The 24,369-nt window shown below is 43.8% G+C and overlaps 1 protein-coding gene across 25 annotated transcripts in view; it reads right to left on the bottom strand.

The window, feature by feature from the left end:
* The window catches only part of MAP2 (microtubule associated protein 2), a 238,636-nt gene extending 216,247 nt beyond the window's left edge, over positions 1-22,389 (bottom strand). For 7 of the 25 annotated variants that reach the window (XM_064452055.1, XM_064452060.1, XM_064452063.1 and 4 more), the window contains exon 1: positions 21,543-22,389. The gene's annotated coding sequence lies outside the window, so the exon portion shown is untranslated. The remainder of the gene's footprint in view (positions 1-21,542) is intronic. The other 18 variants (XM_064452067.1, XM_064452069.1, XM_064452068.1 and 15 more) reach the window with 5 other exon arrangements.
* Between the last annotated feature and the right edge of the window lie 1,980 nt (positions 22,390-24,369).

Genomic DNA, 24,369 nt, shown 5'->3' with positions numbered 1-24,369 from the left:
ATGAGCGCTAGGAAAAGTAAACTGATCGACAAGTTCACGCGTTCTCTTGCTGTCTATAAAAACTTAACCATGACCACTAAAGCTTTTCTCCTCATTCCATCTCATGAGTTGAAATAGTGACACACTTTCTGAGGACAAATATTGTCCCTGTGCTCAAAGACCTGAAGGCCTTCGCCTCCTTTGGTCTTACACTGCATGGAGGGAATCGCGCCATCAACATCAATGGTACCTCCATCAAGGCCTGGGTACCCTGCTTCCCCTCCAAGAGTTACTCTCAAGTCCTCTGGGAAAACTCAGAGCCAGCTACAGACACAGGGTCTTCCCCCAGGTGGCTCCCAGAAAGCCTGAACGCCCACCCCACACAGCTCCATGCAGTTGCCCACCCAGACACTGACCTGCTCAGAAGAGCAACGTTTTACTTGGTAATATATACAAGGAAACGCAGTTAAGCACACAGCAGCAAGCCCCCAGGAGCTGGATGTGATTTAATGGGACTGTGTACAAAGAAATTCAGGATTTGTGTGCATCCCAGTTCCCACTGCATTCCACAGGGGTGTGCCTGCCCATCTCCTTAGATCCTTTTGAAAACGCCAACCTTAAAGTTTTGGCCCCTACCGCCACACCTGCAAGCATGTGGAAGGCAACAGATCAATTCACAGAAGAAACAAACATTTGTACTCATTTTCTTTGAGGACCTAGATTTTTCAGACTAACAGGAAAGACCTACACTCAAAACCTGTTCCGCAATCCAAACTAAATCAACTGTAGTCAACACTGCAGATCCAATGGACTGAGACATAACACTTTATTGCAAAACAGGGTAGAAATTTTTGTTTTGGAAGTAACATTAACAAAAATATCTCTTGCAGCGTTGAGTATAGTGGGAGTAAGAAAGAAGAGCATGCTGGAAACTGGGAGCAAACCATATTATCTACAAGGCACCATGTCAGCACTGTTATTCTGACCCATGTGCATTTTTGTGTCATAATAAGTCATCATTTGCCCAGACTTCTGGGGGAGAATTTGAAGCTAGTAGTTTTCATTTTTTTTCCACCATACCAAATGCTGAGAAGTTTTGGGCATACCTGCCCCTGCCAGAGGTTCAATGTAAAGTCCTTAAAATCAATACATCACAGAGCAGACACAGAAAAGGAGCCTTCTATACTCAGAAGGAAGCTGGGAGTCCCAGCTGTACCTCAGTTCCATTAGTCGCTTCATGATCTTCTCTCACAAGAGAACGTCTTCCAAAAAAATAAATACACACTCTGATTAAGTAAATTGTAAGGAGTTAATTTGCATTCTGCAGTCCCCAAGGGACTCCAAGACCAATCTCCCTAGTGTTTCATCTACAGCAATTTAATAGTTTACATTGTAAGACCTATGGCCTACAAGGAAGATACAAGGACAAATCTTGAGCATGTTATTCACCCTAGTCCCACTGACTCAAAGGCACTACTAGGCCAATTAAAGCAAAAAAGATTTAGCAGTTCACTACCTGCCCCAATGATTAGCAGAGCAAGCCATTTTCCATGCTGGGATCAACAGCTCCACAGCTAACAGCTTCCACCTGCAAGCACGTTCAGGTTAGGCACACAAGAAGAGGCAAAACCAAATGTGTTCTTCCATTCACATTCCACTTAGCTAAAGTCACTAAGCAATTTAATTCCCTACTTCCACAAATAGAGATGCGCAACATAAGGTGAGCCTTCCAGATTCACACATCCCAACCGTTCACAGCTATGCTAAACAATGCGCCCTCTGCTCCATTTGGGGCTGATCTTTCGTTTGTTTGTTTTCTTCCCACATCCCCTTCCTTTGCTTGCCAGAAACCAAGTTGGTCGTTATTATTTCAAGGAACATTGCCCCAGCCCTGCACCATCTCAGAGCTCCAGAACAGCAAAGCACTCTTTTTATATACAGTGCACTTGATAAAATGAATACAAACTATACAGCATCTTTAAAGGGCCATCTTGTATCAGCATAGTAAGAGCAGAAGTTCTTTACAATGGAGAAAAGGAATGCAAAACAAACAGCGCTACGAGTCCAGGCAGTTCTAAGTCTCTTCTGCTACAAATCTATCAAAGTGAACAGCCTCTAAAGAGTGTCTCTATTTTCAGGCCATGCTGTGCACTGCCAAATACTTAAAGTGACTGTCGATGCTCTTTTAAGGAACTCACAATGTCCTGAACACTATTTACATAAGTGTCATAATTAATTTTCTGTACTCAGAATGTCTGAATGAAAAGCAGCATCTTTAGATTTGGTGACATAAGTAAAACACTACATTGGGCTGGTCAATATACTGTTGTAAAGCAAATGTTTTGTGTACACTGATGACAAGCACCCCTCCCATGGTGCACACCACAGAAGATGTAAATATAAGAGTGAAAATTAATTTCTCTCCAATCTACTAAGAGAAATGAACTTTCATCAAGGATGAGTTTAGCCCAAAAATCCTCCCTCTATCAAAAAGTAGCATAACTGCAAAATACTTTTGAGATTCATTCCTAAGAAAAATTATGGATGTTTGTGCTCATTTTCAGGTTTTACAACATAAATATCATCAGATATAAGACAAAAAATATTTAATTTACCAGTGGAAGGACAACTTTAATGTTTTGATGCAGAATACCTGAACACTCTGTTCAGAGCAACTGTGAGTATGAGTAATTCCGCCTGGAATGGTGAGGAGGTGATAAACGACTCAGTTCTTCAACTGGTTTTCTATGCATATGCTCCAGTTGATAAAACCCAACTTACGTAACTAGGACAAGACAACTGAGGAGTGAAGACAGCACAGGAAATGCCATTCTTGCCATTAGCCAAAATGCTCATGTGGCATTTACATTCTCAGAGGATCATCGGGGAAAGTTTGTTCCTTTTTTCTTCCTTGAGAACAGAAGCACAAGTGTTTAAGAATCAAGAACACCTCTTTTCTTCTCCACCCACATGGACTTGGCAGCATGTCCCAGTATTTTGTGATGTCAGCGTTGAAAAACCTGCATTACATTGCTTCAGGGCCTCTGAGAAAATAAAAACAATTAAACTACACACTGATTTAAGACCTGCCCTTTTCTCCTCGGTGTGCCCTGCATTCAAAGTGAGACTTTGATTCCCCCAATAAGTCTGGCCCCAGTTCAGCTGCTGATTGGAGTTGGCTCATGGGATTAACGTTTATGCTATCAACAGATGAACGTGTATAAATCAGGAGGTCTGTATGGTTACCTGGGCAGTGCATGGTGTTATCAGCAGTGCACCTGGAAAGAGTGTTAGGGCTTTAAGAGCCTATGGCAAGAGTAATATTCTTGACCTCAAAACCACAAAAGAAATAACCCAGAGATCCTTGCAGGACAGAGGAACTGCAAAGTGCCATTTCCCCCAGAAGAAGGCACTCTCTTGCCTGCCCACACTAGTTAGGGAGGCTGGGCAGAGGAGGTGGCTGCCATTTCCATCAGCATTTGCTGGCAAACTGTCAGCTTGATCAAACAGCTGAACACAAACACCTACCTCAGAAGAAATACAGGAGTCCAGGACCAGGGGAGCAGGATGCAGACAAAACACTCAGTTCGAGCACGCATTTCCTCTCTGGATCCCTTGTCATCAACGTGGTTGAAAGCTCTAAGGACAGTGCCACAGCAGGGTGTGCACTGTTTAAAGAGCAGCAAAGGGAATAATCACACTTTAGGTGCTAACCCTGCAACGTAGCCTACAAGCACAGACTCCTCTTTATCCCAAATGAAGAGGCTGGGACCCTACATGCATACATTGATGCCACAGATACCTGGTTTTCGCTAGAGGACTAGGGCCTCAGTCACAACTAGAAAAAAACACCCAAAACCAGATTTTGGCCCTGAATGGTAAATGCCAAAAATCAAACTCCGATGCAAAAACTAAAAATTAAGTAATGGCCAACAAGTAATTCAGGCACAGATTTCACTTACACCTAAACAGTAAATCCTGATTGGTGGCATTTAAGCAGGTGACCTTCCATTGACACATCAAGATTTATAAAGCCTGCTAGCTATTTTACTGGAAAATAATTCTATCACACTCATAACAAGATTTCCAGAGATTACAGTCTGGACTCAAAGTGTTGCATTATCTGGTCTACAGAATACCATATAAAGAAAGAGTAAATAGAAATATCACTTATCTTTGAAACAATGCAGTTAGATTCTGGCCCAGCACAAACAAATCTCTCTCTGCTTGCTACTTCAGTGGAATACAGGAAAGAAACATGAATGCCCAGCACTGTGCATGCATACACACATACTTACATTTCTACGTTAATTTGCCTGCTTGTGTTCATAGTCCAAGCAGGTCAGAAACTCCCTCCTCCTCCCCAAAAGTCACACGCAATAATTGGCGACACACTGAAGGATCTGCGCTTTCCCCCTTTGAAGAAAGATGTTACAAAGTTGACAGGCCACTGTTTTTGTTACACACTGCCCTCCATCCCCAAGGAAACCCTTCATAAATCCCCATACATCGGCAATTAAGACGTAATCTTTAGCAAGGTCTATATGCAGCTCACTTGGAGGGCACTAGAAAGTTAAGGCAAATTTAATATTTCCGATAGGTGTAATGAATAAAAACAAAGAAAAAAAAAAAGATCTGCAAATCACTAAATCGCATCCAAGTCATTATTGTCCTTCCCACAGGCTTTGCAGAGAATAAACGAAAGCTATGGGCTTATCACAAAATGGGTACTGTACTAACCTTGCTAACTGAAAATCAGGCATCCTTTATTTCTTCTGAGGATCCTAGGTAAAGAATGTCTCAGTAGGAGTCAAAGGTTATACTAGTGATGATTATGGGTTCTTTCAAAACACAATCTGCCTTATGAAGCTTTTTCAATAGAAGATGCTAATTAATAATACATGCTTCTTTTCACTGAATCAGACACGACCTTAGCCACATATCATCACTTTTCAATCCTTTATTCCTGCTCTCCTATTGAATTTGCACCAAAATTCCAGGCCTGATCTGCTACTCAGGGCCCCTGGTGAAGTCCTCCATGACAGCTACCTTCCTTCAGAACAATAAAACTGTCAGTCAAGAAGCTGAGACTGCCACTGACATCAGCCTCTCGACAATCAGTTACAACTGCATAACTTCTCCCTCTGCAATGGGAAACAGGTCACAGAACCTTCCGCCTCCCAAAGAGACAAACAAAACCTATTTCTTCCCTTTAAGATCCTCACAGTTACAATCTGTACAACCAAAAATGCTACCAAGTCACTGAGGGAAGAGGAATAAGGGGCATGCTTATCAACATAGAAAGTAGAAGTCATCTAGGTGTCAGCATGCCAAGTAGGGCAAACCAGGAAATGAATAAGATTATTTAATAACTCTTTTCTTGTCAGTTGATTATGAAGATGATTACAAGATGACTATTCGTATTTCAACAGACATGCACAGTTTATTCTGTCATTCTTCATATTTTAAAGTTTTCCACTGAACTGACAGATATTACATATACATTATTACACACCGTGTTTGACAGACTATCCAAAGATGACCTTTACAACAATTTATTTCCTTTGGTACTGTATTACACCAAGTCATTACTGTCATAGGAAAAGCTTCCTATTTACAGTCCTTCTATACGTTGAGGAGCTATTGCTCTAGCATGTGAATGTGGTACGCAGAAGGACTTACAATCATTCATGTGCATCAGTACAAAACTGAATGAAGTAGCACTGACTGCAGATAAAATATATATCAGTTGGAAACTGTCCAAGTGACAACTCCCACCCATTGACAGTAATGGCCCTACTGTTGGCACTATTTCTGTTTAACATGGTCCAAGTATTGGACTCTGGTAGTATTTGTAGAAGAAGTTCCATTCAGCATAGTGGAGTTACATATGTGCATATATACATATGCACATGCATAAATATTTTTAAGAGTAAGGTTGTACAATGGAAAGTTTACTGAAAATTAATAAAAGACACGTACACAGATCAGTATAGAAGAGCCTTGGGGAATTTCACAGGGATGCAACTCAGTTCTGTAAGAAAATCTGATATCCTTAGTATTTGGGGGGAAAGAAAAATTATTCCTGCAGAATTTTGGTAACTAACAGATGGTATTATGAAATAGGGATAATTCTCTAGTAAAGGACAGGAATTGGTTTAAAACTTTCACAGAAATGCAGTAATTATCTACAAAATTGTCAGATTCAGGATTAGGGTCTTATGGAAAGAAAGCTCTATTCCAGTCTCTTCCACAAGTATTAAATAAATAAATAAAGTGCCTTGAGTCACAGCACAAGATTCACAAATACAGGATTTAAAGTAGACCATTATATGACTCCAGGAGACCACAGAAAGTATCAAAGCTATTTGCTTAGAATAAGTGACAGCATAGGCCCAGCCAAGCATTTTCCAGTATCTCAAATGACATTTTATAAAGATGTAGTTCTCCATCTGACAAGCAGCATGGTTTCACCAGTTGTCACCATAAAAAGCTAAATGGCAAAACCAAAATTAAACTACAGCTTTTTTAGTATGGAAAGAGGAAAACAAACATCTGCTCTGTTTTCTGCCTCACTAGTTTGGAGTTTTTAATGTGTTAAGCTAGACAATGTGAAAAAAACGCTGTTTTAAAGCGCTGTTCTAACATTATTCATGTGTCTGAGCCATCAAAATTAAACATCAATGTACAGGACCATGATTAAATGCAAACACACCACTTCATAACACTGTTAAAAAGCCAGGCTGAAAGTTTTTTTTTTCGTGGTTTGAAACTGTAGGCTGGCCTTAGCAATAAAACTCAAGACCATTTAAGATCTCTTTAGATCATGAATGTCTGTATCAAACTTCCCCCAATATGGTAAAGTACTTCACTGCATTCCCTAGGCAAAGTAATGTTATCAACAATAATTAATACTACCAAGTGGGTATACGTTTGGAGTCTTGAAACTATTCAATCATTAACATCTCCTCCATAATTACACAACAAGCCTTCCTGGAAAAAAAAAAATAAAGAGAAGCTAAACACCTATCAGGCAAATATGCCAAAGTTGTCAGACACACAGACAGCTCTAAGCACCTTTATGTAGACATACAGCATTCTCAACAGCTGATCTTGTGTGAAAGCAGGTGCCAAAACCCTATTGCAGAAGAACAACAAACACCACAGCCCTCAGCTTCCAGCTGGGAACAAGTCCCAGCCTGCTCCTCCAGGCCCATTCCAACCAAAACTTAGCTCCGGTTCTCCCTACCACTTCATACACAGTGAGGCTTCCAGCAAGTTCCACCCAGTGTCACAATTAACTCAAACTCCCCAACAAAAGTGAGGTTATTGTGCCTGGTTTTCTGCTTTCAATGTTTCTGCAAATATGCTTCTTTCAAAGACTAATCCAAAGTCCAGCAGAGCCAAAACAAAGATTCCCTCCAAGGGCAAGCCATCTCGCAGCCTGATTCAGAGAGGTCTTTAGCACTTCAGCAGGCCTGTGGCAGCCTCCCCTGAGATGAGGCACCCCGAGAGCTCTCCATCCCGACTCTACAAAATGCCATACAAAATCACAACAGGATTCATACCAGCACCTTATGCTCCTTTTAGTACCAATGCGTTACTGGAGCAGTAATTCTGTATATTCAGAAGTACAACTCCTCATCAGGTTTACACACAGTAACAGCAGAACTGGTGGGGAAAAAACTCATGCTCTGTTCTTTGTCATAACTTCTCGAGGCTGGAAAACACCAACACAGCGTGCAATTGCTAATTTTCCCCTCCCTCATTTGCCGCTCAAACACTTCTTCACTAAAAAAAAGGCAAAAAAAAGCACACCCCAAAAAACTGAAGCCGCCTGCACCAGACATCGTCTAAAGGAAGTACCCTAATTATGCCTATTTTCGGATTTACATTTTAATTTCAGCTTCAAGGCAGCTGGGCTCCTCTCAGGGGAAAACCAACAACAGCACAGTAAATCCTTCAGGCACATTCCCGCTCCTTTTCCTTCCAAGTTGCTGCTGCGGGGTTTTGCTCTGGTTGGAGACACCATCCACGCACAACAAAAGGATATTCTAGCCTCTCTGGGTAACGAGCTGTTAATGTAAGGACTGCCTCACCTGGGGCAGTAGCTTTCAAGAACTGAGAAGATTTATTTTTCCTCTCCTGAAGGTAAAATAAGAAATACCATATAGCCTTTCAGAATCAGGGAAATTAAGAAAAAAAAAATGAAAAGACTTACTGAACAACTTGAATATGGAACAACTCTCTCTTGAAAGGGTGGATCATGTGGCTGCCCCATATCAGGTGGTAGGGTGTCATTGGCTCATCTTTAAAAAAATACAAACACAACTATTGCATAACGCAAGCTAGCTTGTCTTTAACAAGGATCTCAGCTGCAGAACCAACCCCACAGGTAGTAGCCTTAAAAACTCAAGTGATATTTAAAACAAGTTTTTTGAGGTGGATTCCTCAGAACTCACTGCATGAAATTCACAATGGGCTTTGATACCAACACTAACAAGTAATTAAATAGATATTTCAATTATAAGTGTTTTCAAGTTGTGCTTGTCACCATTTTAATATGAAAGAGGCAAGCGATTACTGTCTGCAAAGAACCTGCTCAAAGAATATACAGGATAAAAGCTGGCGATGCTCTTATTATTCCATCAACATCAGAGGAACAGAAGTAATGAACAGCCTATTCACACTTCCTGCGGATGCTGCAAAGTGTTTGTAAGGAAGGCAGTCAGCGTTTACACAGCCCCTGGACTAGCAAAGTTTATTCTTTGCTTGTTAATCCCACAACATACCTGAAGACCTTTCAAAGCAGGCCAGTGAGCAGGTTAGCAGTGCAAGATGGCATCCATCTGTCCCAGATTCAGCAAGAGCTGGAAGACAAGAGCCGCTGACTCACAGAAGCAACTCCCTCAAGACATGGGCATTTCCCATCTTTCAGTGCACCCCTGAGACAGCCAAAAGCTACCCATACATATCAGTACTGCCATGCCTCTTTTACCTGCCAGAGTAGGCAGGTGAGTACAGGGGATGTAGGAGGGAGAACAGTTTCCTCAGGCTCACTTCTGCGCCCTCGCACAGGGCCAGCCTGGATTCCTGACCCACCACATGCCACCAACTGCTGCTGCTACTGGTCACCAACACAGAAAGGGGTTTCTGTGCTAACACAGTTCTTCCCAAATCTCTGTTTCCCTACTGACATTCTCATAACTCCATTGAAAATTAAAAACCTTGGAGTTTGCCCTTTCTGGATTGCAGGTGCACTGAAGGGAAAATATAAAACAAAATTAAATACAGATAGAACATTAGTGTGAAATACTGAGTCAAGCTTATATAAATCACAGTGCAAACCACACAATCCTATCCTACCCTTATCTGTTGCACACATAAATATTCAGAGAAGCACACAATGCCAGCTGCCCTCGGGTAGCAGAATAATACCGGTTCCACATTACTGCCGTCGCTCACAGCTCTGCTGTCTCCAGCCCACCTGCCATCACCCTGGGCTGCTTTGTGCCTCTGGCTGAAGTGTACAGGCTCTTTTGTTGGTCGCCTAGAAAATACCGTCCATAGTGTTTCAGCTGTAACATTTCAAGTAGCTCTAATTCAGCTTTCAGCTCAACTCTTTGTTATCTAAAAATAACTTAGGTTTAATTGCAACTCGCTACAATTTTCTAATTTTTTGTGACCCCAAACCTCTAAATCTATTACCCAGAGACAGCCACAGTAATCCTTAATGAAGGTGTGGGTATGATGCAGCATGCTAGTGGCCATCTGGCTGCCAGGTGTTTCCTGGCTTAGCTTTTCCTCACAACACACATCCCTCCTCCTCCTCTAATTCCAGGGAAGGCAATTTCTAACGAAGGTCTGTCCTGAGGTAAAGACACAAGCAAGGGCTTTATTGCAAGTCAGCTGCAGCACAGCAACATTCAGAGCCTGCAGCAGAAAGCCTAGAAGGGCCGTTTATTACCATACATATCCCCCTATGACTAACAGCAAGACTGTGCCAAGTGTATTTCTGACCATTAATAGGAAGGGAGCCAAGTGCAACATTTTCACTGTAACCCTAAGTCTTGTGCCCTTCACTCACAATCAAAAAAAAAAAAAAGATAATTAAGAAGTAAGAAAGCAGTTTTTTAGAACAGGCCCATTTATATTAAAAGAAAGGGATTTTAAAAGTACTAGGCAAGATTCACAATGGGTGTGATATGATGTCTTTTAGGGAGCTACACAACGTCTTGCTTAGGGTTAGGGGTTAGAGATCACAGGATCTAACCTCTAGGATCTAATTTTCAAAATGGAGCATTAGCCTCCTTAAAAACCCTGTCTTTCAGACAGGTAAAGGTCTTCCAGCTCTCAGATACACATTCCTGCCCATCTCCTTCACCAGTGCTCTGGAGAATTTGAAAGGGCTGGACTGGTAGAAAGTAAGTAATTTTTGCACAGCACTGGCGCTGCCCCGGCTCAGCTTCCTGAGCTGGCTTCCCACGGGGTCAGGCAAGGACCAGGCACCATGGGAGCAATCAGGCACAGGACCCCCACAGCATCAGCTGAGATAAGCCTTGGCTGCCAAGAGACCACACCCCAGACTACCAAACTGGAAGGCTTCTCCTGGTTCCCACTATTGCACTAACGTTAATGTGCATAAAGCATCTCACATTTCAGGCTAAACCCAGCAAACATGTTGTTAGGCACTTGTAGTAGTCTGTTCTCAGGAACCTTTTCAGAGTGGTTATATAAAAGTACCAGGGTCGGTGGGCATGCATAGCAAAATTGTCTTGATGTTTCTCAAGCAGGGTAGAGAAAACTGATTTTTGCTACAGCAAAGAGAGAAGGTCTTGAGACTCCTTTCAGTGTGTGGAAAGGGAATCTGTGCTGGGGAGCTCTGGACAGTCAGTCCTGATGCTCCTGTGGTCCCTGGGAATTAGCCAGGATAAGAAACTGCAAGTGCTGCTGCTCAGCAGACTCACAGGGCAAAAATGTCGACCCTGCCCCAGCAGCCAGGAACCTGCTTTCCCAGGCTTAGGCATAAACGAAGCGCCCAGCAGAGCCACAGCCTGCAGGCCACCCCAGCAGCCCGCAGCCCACAGCCCTTGGCGCAGGCTGTAGGTGCCCCAGGCCTATGTTGCCTATGGGGATGTCAGTCCCTAATCAAGTTATTGGTGGATATAGAGAGGATGATTTTGCAAAGACAAGGCTGAAATTTGCCCCAAAAAATCCCTTCAGGAATTAAGCCAAGAGCAGCTTCTCCAGTTCTACTGAAGGTCAGGACCTAAGCAAACAGGACAAGCTAAAACCAAAACCAACAGCACACCTGTGATGAACGTTGCCAGAGGCTCTCACCACAAGCCCAGAGCCCCACTGGCTAGCACGCGCTGTCCACCCCACCCCATGGCTGTCTTGCCCATGATCCACAACTCTTGTAAGCTCCTCAGAAGAGGAGCAACTCCTCCCTCCAAAACAAGGTCCAGCAAGAGAATATCACAGGGTTTTTTTCCACTGTTTCATCTACATAGTGGATTTCTTACTTATGTGGAGTTCTGCCCAGAGCTATGTTTCAATGCAAAATGAGTGACGAAATTCAAAGGCAACAAATGGAAAGAAAGAGACACTTAAATGTAGCCAGAGCTACAGTGGAAGGGGAAACTGCCCAGTACCACTGCCAGTTTTGAAGGATTTTCAGGTTCAGCTCCACATTAAATCCATCACAGAGAGGGGAATATTAAACAAGTGACTAGAGACACAGCACCTTTATTCTTGAGGCACACTTGCTTGCTCATTTGACCACTTGAATATTTTAATATCTTTTAAAAGGAAAGTTTCTGCTAGAAATTATTTTCACAAATACTTTCTTCAAAGAGCTACTCATCATCTTAGTGACACAAGCATGGGGCAGGGCTTGTTTACTAATCTAAGAGGATTGCACTTCAATCTAGATCATGCCTTGCCTGCAGGTAAGGGCAGTAGAGCAAACAAACACACTAGACTTTCCAACTGCAGAGGGATGAGGGGAACAGAATCCAAATGAAAGTCTGTTTATATCATGTTTGGATGGGGAGAAAAGGGGCATACAGAGAGACAGCTGCTTCTTTATATCTGTTGCACAAAGGTCTCTGGAAATCCTGGACAAGCAAATTCTATCCCTACTGTTCATCAACTCTGAAAATAAACCTAACGACTAAAGCTGAAACAAGTCTCCACAACTAGTTTTTCAAATAAAAACATAACACATGCCTCTGACCTCTCTTTTGCCTTTTTAATGCATGCAGAGATCACTCCCCCGCTGGAGGAAACCTGATTTTTTGCTTACCTTCCCTCACCCTTAGAGAAGTGAGGGAAACCCACCAAAGTATTGCCAGAGAAAACACAAAAACACACTACATCTAAAATATTCATTCTCTTGCCCATCCCAGGACACTGATGGATCACTTGCTCCATTGGACACTGGAATAAGCAATGTCATTGGGACTGATCTTACAAAAACTTGAAATACAGAATAAAATTCTCCCCCTTCAGAAAATATTTACTACTTCAGTGAGAATATAAAACAAATTAGAAACAAATGACTCAGATCTTCCAAGTGACAGAAACATCAGAACTGTCATTCACCTGAGAACGGCAGGGCAGTAAGGGCAAAACTAATCACCTGGTGCTGACCACAGTCAGAGGTATTTCAGAGGGATGACCCATAATGCCAACTTGCAATACCATGTCTTCAAGGAAATAGTTCTTTCTGATCCTAGTAGTAAACATAACTTCGTGTCCTGAAGTATGGAAAACATTAGGTTTGCCCAATACTTTTTTCCCCAAGTACTTATTCCCTCCTCCTGCTTGTAACAGGCTGTAAAAAAAATTCAGTCCTAAAATACTTAATGCAAAGTGTAAACATGTTACTTACTCCAAGTACAGCTTTCACCGTCACCACGCTGCTCTGTCCCCATCACTGGAAGAAAACAGAGACCTCATGACCCCGCCCCCCAAAAAAAGGAGTATCTGACTTAAAACAACCAGTAGCATTTTTATCTGCTGGCTCAGGAAGGCACACACCCTCCACCAATTAAACGCTGCCACCGTCAGCATCTTTAAACCAAATTAGTCACAATCAAGGGCTACTCGCTCATGAACAGCAGTGTACACATTCAGTTGTGCTGCAAGACAATAAGTAGAATCAAGTCCATACAGAGATTTCAAAGCAAGGCATAAGGTGTTTCAGGAGATACTACTTGACTTACTGTCAAGTGTCTCAATGCCTGTGCTTGTGATAAGGGCTTCAAAGACAACTTAGTCGAGATGAACCAAATAATAGAAACCCCCCATGATGACAGCTGCTTGGTGTGCATCAAGCAACACTGGCAGCACCTGCACAAGTTAGCACACACCCAGAAGTCAACCCCTAAATGGACACAAAGGCTGCAGAGATGGCTGATGGGAAAGGCTTGACTGACTCTGGGCCTGTTGGTAATTACAGGTAATAACGCATGTCAGTGCTGGCACCCTGATGCCAGCTCTACCATCTGAACAGACAATCATTCAGGCATCTGAAGAATCAATATCACAAATATGGTAAAATCAGAAAATGTGTTTCTAACCTCCAAGTGCCTGTAATCATCAATTAAAGCTTTGCAACATATTATTAATTCCACTTATTGCTACCAGTGATGCTGTAAGTGTAACAAAAATAGTGAAGTGTAAAAAAAAAAAAAAAAAAGCCTGATGGAATTCAGTCTTTTTGCCCACAGAAACAGTTTTGTACTAGAGGTCATTCTAAGTGAATGTAATTTGACGACACTTTCTGGTTTGGTTTTTTTTTTCCAAATGCATTCCACAAAAAAAGTTCTCAATTATTCATATTGAAAGGCACATCCAGGAGTATTTTTAATCTTGCATTCAAAATACTCACACTGTTTTAAGCAACACTAGTAGCATGCCACTTAAAATGATCTAACCTAAAGGATTGTAAGTATTATGTATAAATCACTCCTCCTAATTTTGGCAAACTATGTGGAATATAAAATTATAGATATTAATGTCACATTACAAAATGCCTTTTATTCAAAGTCTTAGACAAAAATTTATGATATGCTGTAACAGATAGCACTGGATAATATGAAACGCTTACATTCAGTACTTTGCTAAGTCTTATTCAGAAGCACAACCTGCCCTCTATACCCCAAAAAGCTTAACTTTGCAGAACATGGAATGAAAGCTATTTACCACACTCTATCCCTTGCTCTTTGGAATGAACCACGTTATTAGCTGTTCCCCCTGCCAGAGAGAGGTTTGTTTGTTTTTGTTTGTTTTTTTTTTTAATTACTCTCTCACATACGCTTGCCAACTTTCCCTTTACTACTCCAGGAAATATACATATTTTATCTCCCTAAACCAAAAGAAATATACAGTTTTCTTCCTCCTGATTTATGGGTTTCTTCATCATTTTCCTGGGGGAAATTTTCTTTATGGGATATCAAATCAATTATGTTAGAAAAGATGGGAATGGGGACAAAAAACTAACTTGCTACTTTCGTTTGAGACACATTTAGCCCCAGCCATAAACGCCAGGCACTCTGGACTCCCAGCAACACAGACACTAACTCCCACGTCTATTCAGACCACACTGACAGCCTGAGAAGAGCATCCTTAGAACCAGACTCTGCCCTGACTGAATCAGTGCAAATCAAGAACAACTCTGATGATAATCTGGAGGAGCTGACTCTCTTAATTCAGAAATCTCCCTGCACATTTTCTAACACAGGTGTGGGTGAGTGCTGAGGGGAGGCAGGGTCAGGAAGCAGCCTAGGGCTGGAATCAGTATAATTCCCTCCCACCCCAAGCTACAGGTCAACAAGTAGGATGGGATGTGAATGACCAAACACCCAGACCACCCCTTTAGCAAGCTCTGCTCTCCATTTCCTTTGCACATCATTCAACTCCACTCCTGCATCTCTCCTTTTTGAGCCCCTGGATGTTTTTTCCTCAGCCTTCTTGAGCGTTTTCTAATTGCTAAAGGAAGCAGGCAAATGCCTAACCGTGTGAACATGGCTGTGCTGCAAGCAGGAGCCGCAGCCTGCCCACCCACCACGCCCTGCAACACAACCACCAAACAGCAGCTTGAGACACCTGAAAAGCACGTCAGGCACCAGCAGACAGGAGTTTGTCAGTGAGACACCCTGCACGGGAACATACAGCTGCTGTTAATCAAGCCATTACCACAGTAGCTCAAACAAAGATAGCAGCTCTGCTTTCTGAGGGATACCACATGCCAGAACAGGAACGGGTACCCAAGCATACCTTACTGGATCACATGGAAGCAGCTCAAGGACAGGACAGGGGTTTTAAAAGGCTGTGGGGACTCTGTCCTACAATTGGCCTGCAGACAGTGGAATCACATTAACATTAGCAAGTGGTGTATGTCGGCACTGGGAGTCACTGCATCACAGTGTACAGCCTTGGGGTCCAGAGTCCAGACAAATTCACTACAAGGGGACCAGATCTTTCTGCTCAGACCCAGTGGTCACAGAAAGGCTGCTGCAGAAAACAGAATAACTTGGCACGAAAAGAGTTATTTAAAACAAGCCCCAAAACGTAAGAATTCAGATCCAGACCTAAACCCTCCTTGAAGTTAAAAGATTCTGAATGCATAATTTCAGCCCATTTCACAGCAAATGCAAAAAAGAGGCTTTCCTCACAGTCCTCCTCAGTCTCTGAGCCTTCCCAGAGGTTAAGAGGGAGCTTACACTTAAGATCTGGCACCTTGCAATTGCCTGCACTGGCTTAATAAGTTCTACAGATACCTTCTACAGATAATGAGGAGAAGAAAAAAAAAAAGACTTAGCTCTGCCTCAAACCCAGTTGGGGTGCCTCCGGGCACAGCCTGGACAACACCATGGTTGAGTTATGTAGGGAAGGAGGCCAATCAATGCAAATCTGCCCTCACAGCCAGCAGATCTGGGTTTCTGGCCCAGCAATAAAGCACTTCTGAAGGTCCACAGCACTTTCTACTGTTTTGATCTCTGCATCAAATTTGGCCCAAGGCTGGAATATTCAAAAAGCATAACCCTAACTCTGCTCTGAACCTTTATAATATTCTTACCCTATGTTCTCATTTTGAGATATTTTCTACCCTTGTTTATCCAAGATCAGAACCTCAGGAAAAGTGGCAAGTTTCACACATGGAGGCAGCTCTTCTAACAGAGAACGCATGTTCCTCAAAAGAGAACTGACAGCCTCTAGTTTTAAACCAGAAACCAGCCCCTATCATTCTCTCCAGAAAATAAAGTAAAAACATAGGGTTAATTGAATCAATAGGGCTTATAATTAAATGCTGCCAAGGTAGCTCTCATAAGGGGACTGCTGATTTTGGCTTGGGTTAGGTTTTTTTGATGGTGTTTATCCAGAGGTTGCATACAGCTAATTTTACAAACAGTTACTGCAATTTAGTTTAAATCTCCTTCAGGGGACAAAATGACAAGTTTCACGATCAGAAAAGTAAGTCTCCAGTGAGTTGAGTCTATGAAAGCTACTGCGATCTAACTGCATTACAGGTATTAGAAGTACTAACAGAAAACTCTTCCTACTTCTTGCCAGGGGCTTGACCAACACGAGACAAGAAATATTCCTCAGATCCCCGTAGCCATGAGTGTCAGTTATAAATGGAGCAGATTTTGCCAGAGGGGCTGAATTCTACCTACGAATCCATAACTTAAGAATTTGCAAGTATAAACTGATTATTTCTCTGAAGGGGAAACGTACCCCAGATTTTCAATAATGAGAAGAGAGAGCTGAAAGGGGCATTGCCTTTTTCTAGATGGTGCGAATCGGGTACAGATTCAATGAATTCAACAGAGTTATATCAATTTTCTCCACTTAACACTCTTGCTTGTAATAGGGCCATTGTCTCCTTTATACTATATGAACATACAGATACATTTATATATTTTACCTGGAAGATGGACACCATGTGCTACAATAAACAACTACTTATTACACCACAAAAAGTTAGAAAAATATCCTGCTTAAAAAAGGCTAGAAGAAAAACAGTACACGGTAACACTGGTCAGGACTATCAATGGCACTAACCTGTCTCACAGATTACAGGAAACAAAGACATCTGATAAATCTTTATATTACTGAGGTTGCCCAAGACTCACCTTTTCACCATAATTCCTTTCAAACTAGCACGCTAACAAAGATACTAGATACTGAGTACAAACACTGGCACTCTAGACTGTTGTCTCATTTTCATTTTTAATTATTGTGACAGGCTCCCCCCCCACCTCCCCAGTCAAGACAAAAGAACAAAGATCAGTTTCATCTGCAAGACTGCTGCAGGGGAAAAAGAGCAGTGAGTGTAAAACCATAAGGAGCAACAGCATTAGCTCATCTTTTCTCCTTAATAAAGCAGCAAACAATTAGTGTTAAAGTAAAATGGGTCAATCAAGACCGCAAATCTTCTTAACAGCTAGCACAGTCAACACATGTGGTCACAGCAATCCAAATTAACCCCATGGATACATCAGTCGTTTCCTCCAATACCTAGAAAACAATTACAAATGTCACATTGAGTCTCCTTTTGAAACATCCTCCTACAGTTTAGTAATATAACCTAGGACTAAACCTACCCATGAAGTAAAAGCTTTTTCCCCTACTGCAGCAGACGGCTTAAGAAACCACCTCTGTTTCCAGTACCAATCCTCTAAATCAGCTCCACCCTACGGAAATCACTCTCACACTGGTTTTTATTAGCTGAGATGCACTACAGAACTGCTGCTAATCAGCACACCTGCACACAAAGCAAAAGAGCAGAGGAAAAAAGCACCAGCCCTAAACATGTCAAGACCTACCGTACTCTCCCTTAGTGTGTGCATGTGTGTTGGAGGAGGGATAAGCAATGCAGTGATTTCACAGACATTGTTCATTTCCATGCTTTCTCTGGAGGTACTTGGCATCGCCAAACATCACCAAGGGTTTTCAAGCACTGAGCCCAAATACCCTGAATTTTCACTCCTTCCCTTTTCAGCAAAAACATTCCCTTTTCCATTAAAAATATACTTAACTTTTAAGCGTGTTTAAGGCCTGCTTTCAAGGGCAATTAAGCATGTGTTTAAACAACTGAAAAATCCAGATGGACCAAAACAAGCATCCCTGTGTGTTAGGGTACAATTCTACTTATTAGCACATGCCTAATTTTATTTCTTTATCAAGTACACACATGGACTTCATGGTAGTGCACAAACAAAATATCCAAATCATCATATAATTTGGTTTAGAAGGGGCCCTGGGAAGCCACCCAGTCCTAGGACCCCTGGATATTACACCTTCCCAAATCTCTAGCTGTTACTCATTCACGTGCACATTAACTGCAACACTCCCTGATCCCTTTCTCAGTAAGGCTTCAGGTGAGCTACAACCATCCTGCAGACAGGAGTGCCTCCTCGGGGAACCCCAGTAAAGCCAAGGGGTGTGCGGTTGTCTTTTGCTGTGAGCCAGAGGTTATACCAGATCAGTCCTCAAAACAGTCACTGCCTGTGCTATAGGCGAAAGATTTGTAAGGTCTTTGGACTGACCCACCGTTTAAAGAGGAGCACTACCATAAGAGCTTCCGCCCCTCTTTCTTAAGCTTAATTGTTATTTGTCCCATCATGGCAGTTCAGATTTCAGATCTCACAGATGCTGCAGCTGCATTACAAGCTTGTAGTAATGAAGAGGTAACTTTCTGAAAGCCATCACCATAAAGTCCTCACAACCTAAATTCTTTTTGACTTCTCCCTCTTCCCACCCCTTTAAGAAAACAAACCTGTCTCCAACACATGCGTATGACATGCCACATTTGGGGGTGATAGCTGAAATAGTCCAGCAGAGTCTGCAATGGGCCTCACCCCCCCATTTCTGTAGATATTTCTAGTGATTTCCACAGCTTAGGCAACTGTTAAGTAAGCACAGGGCCAGAGCCTGCTCCGGTGTCAGTACACATAGCAAACGTTTCTTCTCACGAATCAAGGTATATGGTTTAGAAAACAGTAACTCATACAGAAATCAGCACGACACAGGCTGAAAGGAAAGGTATGCTTCTGCAAAAGAAAAAAAAAGAAAGAAACCCAAACATCTAGCAACAGGGGAATTCTTAACCCACAGACTGTAGCAATTCATTTAGGGACTCCGGTGATCAGATCACTCGTGCCTAGGCACAGCACCTCCAGGGTTCATTAAATGATAACTTTTTCTTTATTGTCAGAACGTATTTAAAGAGCACAGCTAAGTGCGTACTGACATAACATACCGTAACCGTTACATCAGATCTCTAAATCAAGGGTGCAAATGCTGCTTTATGTAACAAACCGCATTATAAGCACAATGAACTGCCCTCCATGCTCAAAGCATGCTAAAATTCTCCACACAAAGAACAGCAACTTTTTATTCTCAGGATGACAGCTCTTTGGCTTCTCTCAAACACCCACAGGCAACGCGCAATATGGGTGCAACAAATTGTAAAGTTCCATCAACCAAATCCTGTCCCTTGGGTAATAGATAAGGAGAGAAAGAAACTTAAGCCACTACACCTCGCTGCAGAAATCACCCCTCTTTGCAGAGCCCTGCTGCACCAGGGCTCACCTGCAGGTTTCATTTCCACACCGAGTGGTCTCGCTAAGCCATGGGGGTTATTTTCAGTGTTAGTTTACCTCACCTGTAAATGCCTGAGCTCCAGGAGACTGGTACCACATTAAGACTGGGGTCCTGCTCACCACTGAGAGCATCATCAGCGTCTTGCAAATGGGTGAGATGAAACACACAGTGAGGAATTCAGCGGTTCCTAGACCTAGGTGCTACAAGGGTGAGTTTGGGCTCCATCTTACACATCACACTTTCAGACATCACGAGCAGAAATACACACCCGCCCGTAGACTTAACTGGACTGTCTCTACGCTAGCTGACAATAGTTTCTGGCACACACAGGGAAGGTGCCCATCCTCTCATTGTTGGTGAATCACTTCTTAGTGATCTATGAAGTAATGGCAGGGGTAACTTCACTAGGTAATGCTCTCTCAGCACATTCTCCCTCTCTTCCCGGCAAGGGCTGAGGTGCTGTGATCACGTCATCCAGTTGGGAAGGAAGCGAGAGAAGCTCTAGAAAATAAACACATTCTGCAGCTGAGCCTCTGCTTGGGTACACTGGCTACGAGGTCTGTAGTCTAGATCATCCCTGCAAGTCTAAACCAGCACAGGTGAAAAGAAGCAGGTTCTTTCACAGGGAGAAACCAAAGGTTTGGGGAGGAAATGGGAAGAAACAGAAAGGATGGGTGCTTCAATCTTGCAAGGAAGTACTCTTCTGAAAACAAAAGGGGCAGGTTTTCTGAACTGTGAGCAGTGCAAATGCTGGACAGCAAGTGATTTTTGTGAGAAAGGATGGAGAAAGATTTATTGACACAACCACAAAGATATGACAAATTATGAAAAGGGATGGTAGATGCCTAGAGTAAATCAGACTTACAAAAATGTACAAATATATCCCATTCTACTGCATGATTTTATGCTAATGACCACTTACATGTGAAAGGCTGCTGTTTTATACCAGGAGGAAGCCTATGTGCAAATCCACCAAAGAATCGAGACACCTTTATTCAGAGGAAGCCTTAAAGTTCCTGCTTAGCATCGAGAAATAAGCGATGTCGGTATCTTAGGTACAGAAAGCAACTTTCCCGGCATGCGACACACCCCCTTCTTCCCCAAAAGGTGTTTCATAAAGCACATCTTATTCGAATGGCAGGTCGTAATTAGTCTCTGAAACATAGACGCAACAAATTGAGGCAAGCAGTCTTTATTTGGTAGCTGGCGTTCGGCGCAACCGCGGAGCTGCATATCCTCACGGCTTGTACCTGCAGCACTTCAAGCGAGGCACATTTTGCATCATTTTCTCTTACATAAAAAGGCTTTGTTCTCCCCCGCCTCACTGCGGTCACCAGCCGCCCCGTGCACGGTTGTTTCCTCTCCGCGGCTGATCCATTCAATAGAGGGAATGATTTTTCTTTTCTCCTCCACCCCTCCCCGATGCAAATTAAAAGCGCTTACAAGCATCGCACCCCCTTGTCTCACACAATGTTCTTTGTTCAGCCTTACAGATCCCTTTAGAGGAGCTTAGGGGTGGGGGCAGGAGAGGACAGAAGGTGACATCCTTCACAGGGTTTTACAGGTTAGAGATGCTCAAAACCCTCAAAGGCGGCCGGCAAAAGTCGCCTGCCCCTACGAAGGTAAAACGGGCGTTACCGGGGAGCCGCCCCCTCCCTCCGCCACCGCTGCGGGAGCTCCGGAGGGGCGACCGGCCGCCAAGGCGGGCCGGGGTCCGCCTTCGGAGGGAGCACGCGCCCGCCTGAGGGAGCGCGCGCCGGCCGGGGCGCCGCGAGCCAGCCCCGCGCCCCCAACGGCCCCCAACGGCCGCTTCGTCCTTTCTGCTCCTCTTCTTCCAACGGGCACCCCCCTCCCCAAGGCTGTGCGGAGCCCCCGCCCGCTCGCGCGCCCGGTAACGCCCGCCCGCAACGGGGCGGCGGCGGCGAGGGGCTCGGGAGGGTCCTTACCTGAGCGCCGCGGCAGCTGCCGGCACCGGGACGCGCTGCCGCGCCGAGGGGCAGAGAGAGGGCGCGCCGCCGCCGTCCCCGCCTCAGCCCGCCCCGCCGCTCTCGGGGCTGTCGCCGGGACGCGGCCGCCTGCGCGCCGGGAGCCCCCGGGACCCGCCCCCCTCCTCCGGCCCCGCCCCGGCCCCGCTCCCGCAGGGCCCCGCGGCGGCGGTGGCGGCGGTAGCGGCGGCCCGGCCCCTCGCCGCCGCCCCGCCCCGCGCCCTGCCCGCCGCCCGCAGCGGCCCCTGCATTGCGGAGGGGCCCCGCGGCCGCCCCGCTACCTGCGCGGCGTCGCTCCCCGTCCCAGAGCCCGCGGGGCGCTGCCCTGGGTGCTTACACGGCGAGGTCCGTGCACCGGCGCCGAGGCGCTCCGCGACAGCCGGCCCCGGCGCCCTTCCCAGCCCTCAGCCCAGGGTGTCGCCCTGCCCTGCCCGTGGTGGGTCGTCCCCGCCGTCGTAGAAAGGCATCCCGAACGTCCCTCACCCAATTTCGTTTGGGTTTTGCAATGATGCAAGTCTCAGCTCAATCTCATTTCTCATTTTATTCTGGAAAAAGAGAACATACCCTGATGAGATAGGTTAAAAAAAAAAAAAAAAAAAAAAAAAAACAAAACAAAACAAAACAAAAACCCCAACACTTTTACAGCACGTCAGAAACTGCACTGCTGATAACTTACAAATTGCGCTCTTGCAGGGCCGAGCTCTCCAACCATTCCCTGGAATCTGGCAATAAAAGGTATCCTATTACTTTGTCACTTACCAGCTTCTCAAACTGAACTTCCCTTCTCAACCCCTCAGGACGTCAATTATTGTTTCCCTGTTCCTTTGGTGAAAGTAAAGCATGCAAGGGCAAAGTCATCCATCATGCAATGCCACTGGTGTGGTGGAGCTCCAGCATGGCCTCATCTCACCCTTTCTAGTCAGAATCACTTTGTTTCAGTTCCCTTAGCTGGAGACGAAAGAGTACTTTCTTTAAAAAGTACTCTTTCCTAAACAAATTATTCTAATGGGTTCGTTAAAAATGAATGTGCAAAAGTGAATCTGTCAGAATGTTAACCAGCAATTCCAAGTATGTCATGTATATAATTAGCCTAACACACATTTTTGAAACAGGTACGATGTTTTGATCCTGTAAGGAGAAATATTGCTATTCTTCCCTATATTTGGGTGCCCAGATTACACACTAACTGTAACCCATATTGCAGTGCAAAAACTTTAAATGCTAATTTCAGTTTTGTTTCATTTTGCTGCAGCACTCTGAGTGAGTACTCTATCTATATTTTTTCCCAAAGCCTCACTAATTTTAGGTACATGGTTTGATTTCAAGCATGATTTTCAACAGTACTGAGCACTTTTTTTCTTCATGGACTTTAGCAAGTGATCTAGAATATTTCATAACTGTAATTTTGGCCTTACATATCTTAGACTGGGTGGTCAAAACGCAGGCTCAGGAAAACCTAGGCCCTGTTCTTGCTTCTGTTCCTTCAGCTGCAATACAGAGATGGCTACCCCTCAACAACAGCTAGGCTGGATTATATTCCAGTCCCACGTTCATGTCAATAAAGTGACTTGGGGATGCAAAATTATTTTGTTAAGTATCTTTATGTATTTGTAAATCAGTAAATTTTATTTCCCTGATTCTGACTCCGTGAATCAAGGCTACAAACACCACCTCTTCCAGTCCTTTTCCCGAGCCCTTCTCAAGCTCTTTGGGAGAACTTTCCTCTGCTGCCTTTTCCTTTTCCAGCGATTCATCTGTAAATCAGTGGCATGCAAAGGGAGCAGGATCTTGCCAATGGGACAAAGCCCTCATGTTCACTCTGGTTACTCACCATCGGTGATGTATGTCCGTCTGGAAGAGGTGCTTCCAGAGGAAATGGATTTGCTACAGGCAGTCTTTCTTCCAGACTGCCAAGAAGAAAGTCACCTGTTCAGTGCACAGGGAACGTGCACCAGTATCACCAGCACCCCAGGGATCAGCAGTGCCTTTCCCTGGCTGTCTTCTTCCATGCCTCCCCTTGGAGGCCTGCACAGCCATGCAAAGATCTTGACGGAGCACTCCTGCCAAGCACAGGGACTTTTCCCTTCCTTTCACCACCTGGATAACAGGAATGCAGGCTTAAATAAAGCCTAATCAGAAGGAGCCCTGAGAGGGGATGAGGAGTTGATTCAATGAAGGAGAAACCGTTACACTTCATCCAAATGGAAATTAGATTTATTTAAAGCTTAGAACATAAAAAAAAAAAAAAAAAAAAAAAAAAAAAGGAAAGGACGGTTTACTTTTGTGGGAAACAAATACTGCAATGGGCATTGTGGAAGAGATGTCTTAACTGAAAGACACCATGTACAGGTTAAATAGACTGTGCACTGTCCATAAACATTCCTAGAGATCAGAAGGGCAATGCAACTAACCTGAGAAATGCTCAGAATATTCCATGAGCCACAGAGGAATCGATGCCTCTAGCTCAGATGCAGTATGGTAGCAGCCTGTCTCTTTTCAGCAGCAGCCTGCACAGAGAGAGAGAGAGAAGGTGAATCTTGGAAGTTAGTAATTCACTTGCAGCTCTCCTTTAAATAATCATCAAAGACAATGAAAAATAAACACAGGAAAAAACCGTGGCATTCGTCATTTTCCCTGACATAATTATCCAGTCAAATTACATTATACTTTACATTAAATATTCAGTATCAGTGTTGACACTAGACATTTTAAGACAGGAAAAATTCTTATAATTTATGTGAGAGATATTAAAATGCATGCATATATATTTATTAGAAATAGTCATGCA

The sequence above is a fragment of the Phalacrocorax carbo genome, chromosome 5 (genome assembly GCF_963921805.1).
Source record: "Phalacrocorax carbo chromosome 5, bPhaCar2.1, whole genome shotgun sequence".
Taxonomy (NCBI): domain Eukaryota; kingdom Metazoa; phylum Chordata; class Aves; order Suliformes; family Phalacrocoracidae; genus Phalacrocorax; species Phalacrocorax carbo.
The sequence above is the reverse complement of the archived record's forward strand: the minus strand, read 5'-3'. Positions and strand labels throughout refer to the sequence as shown.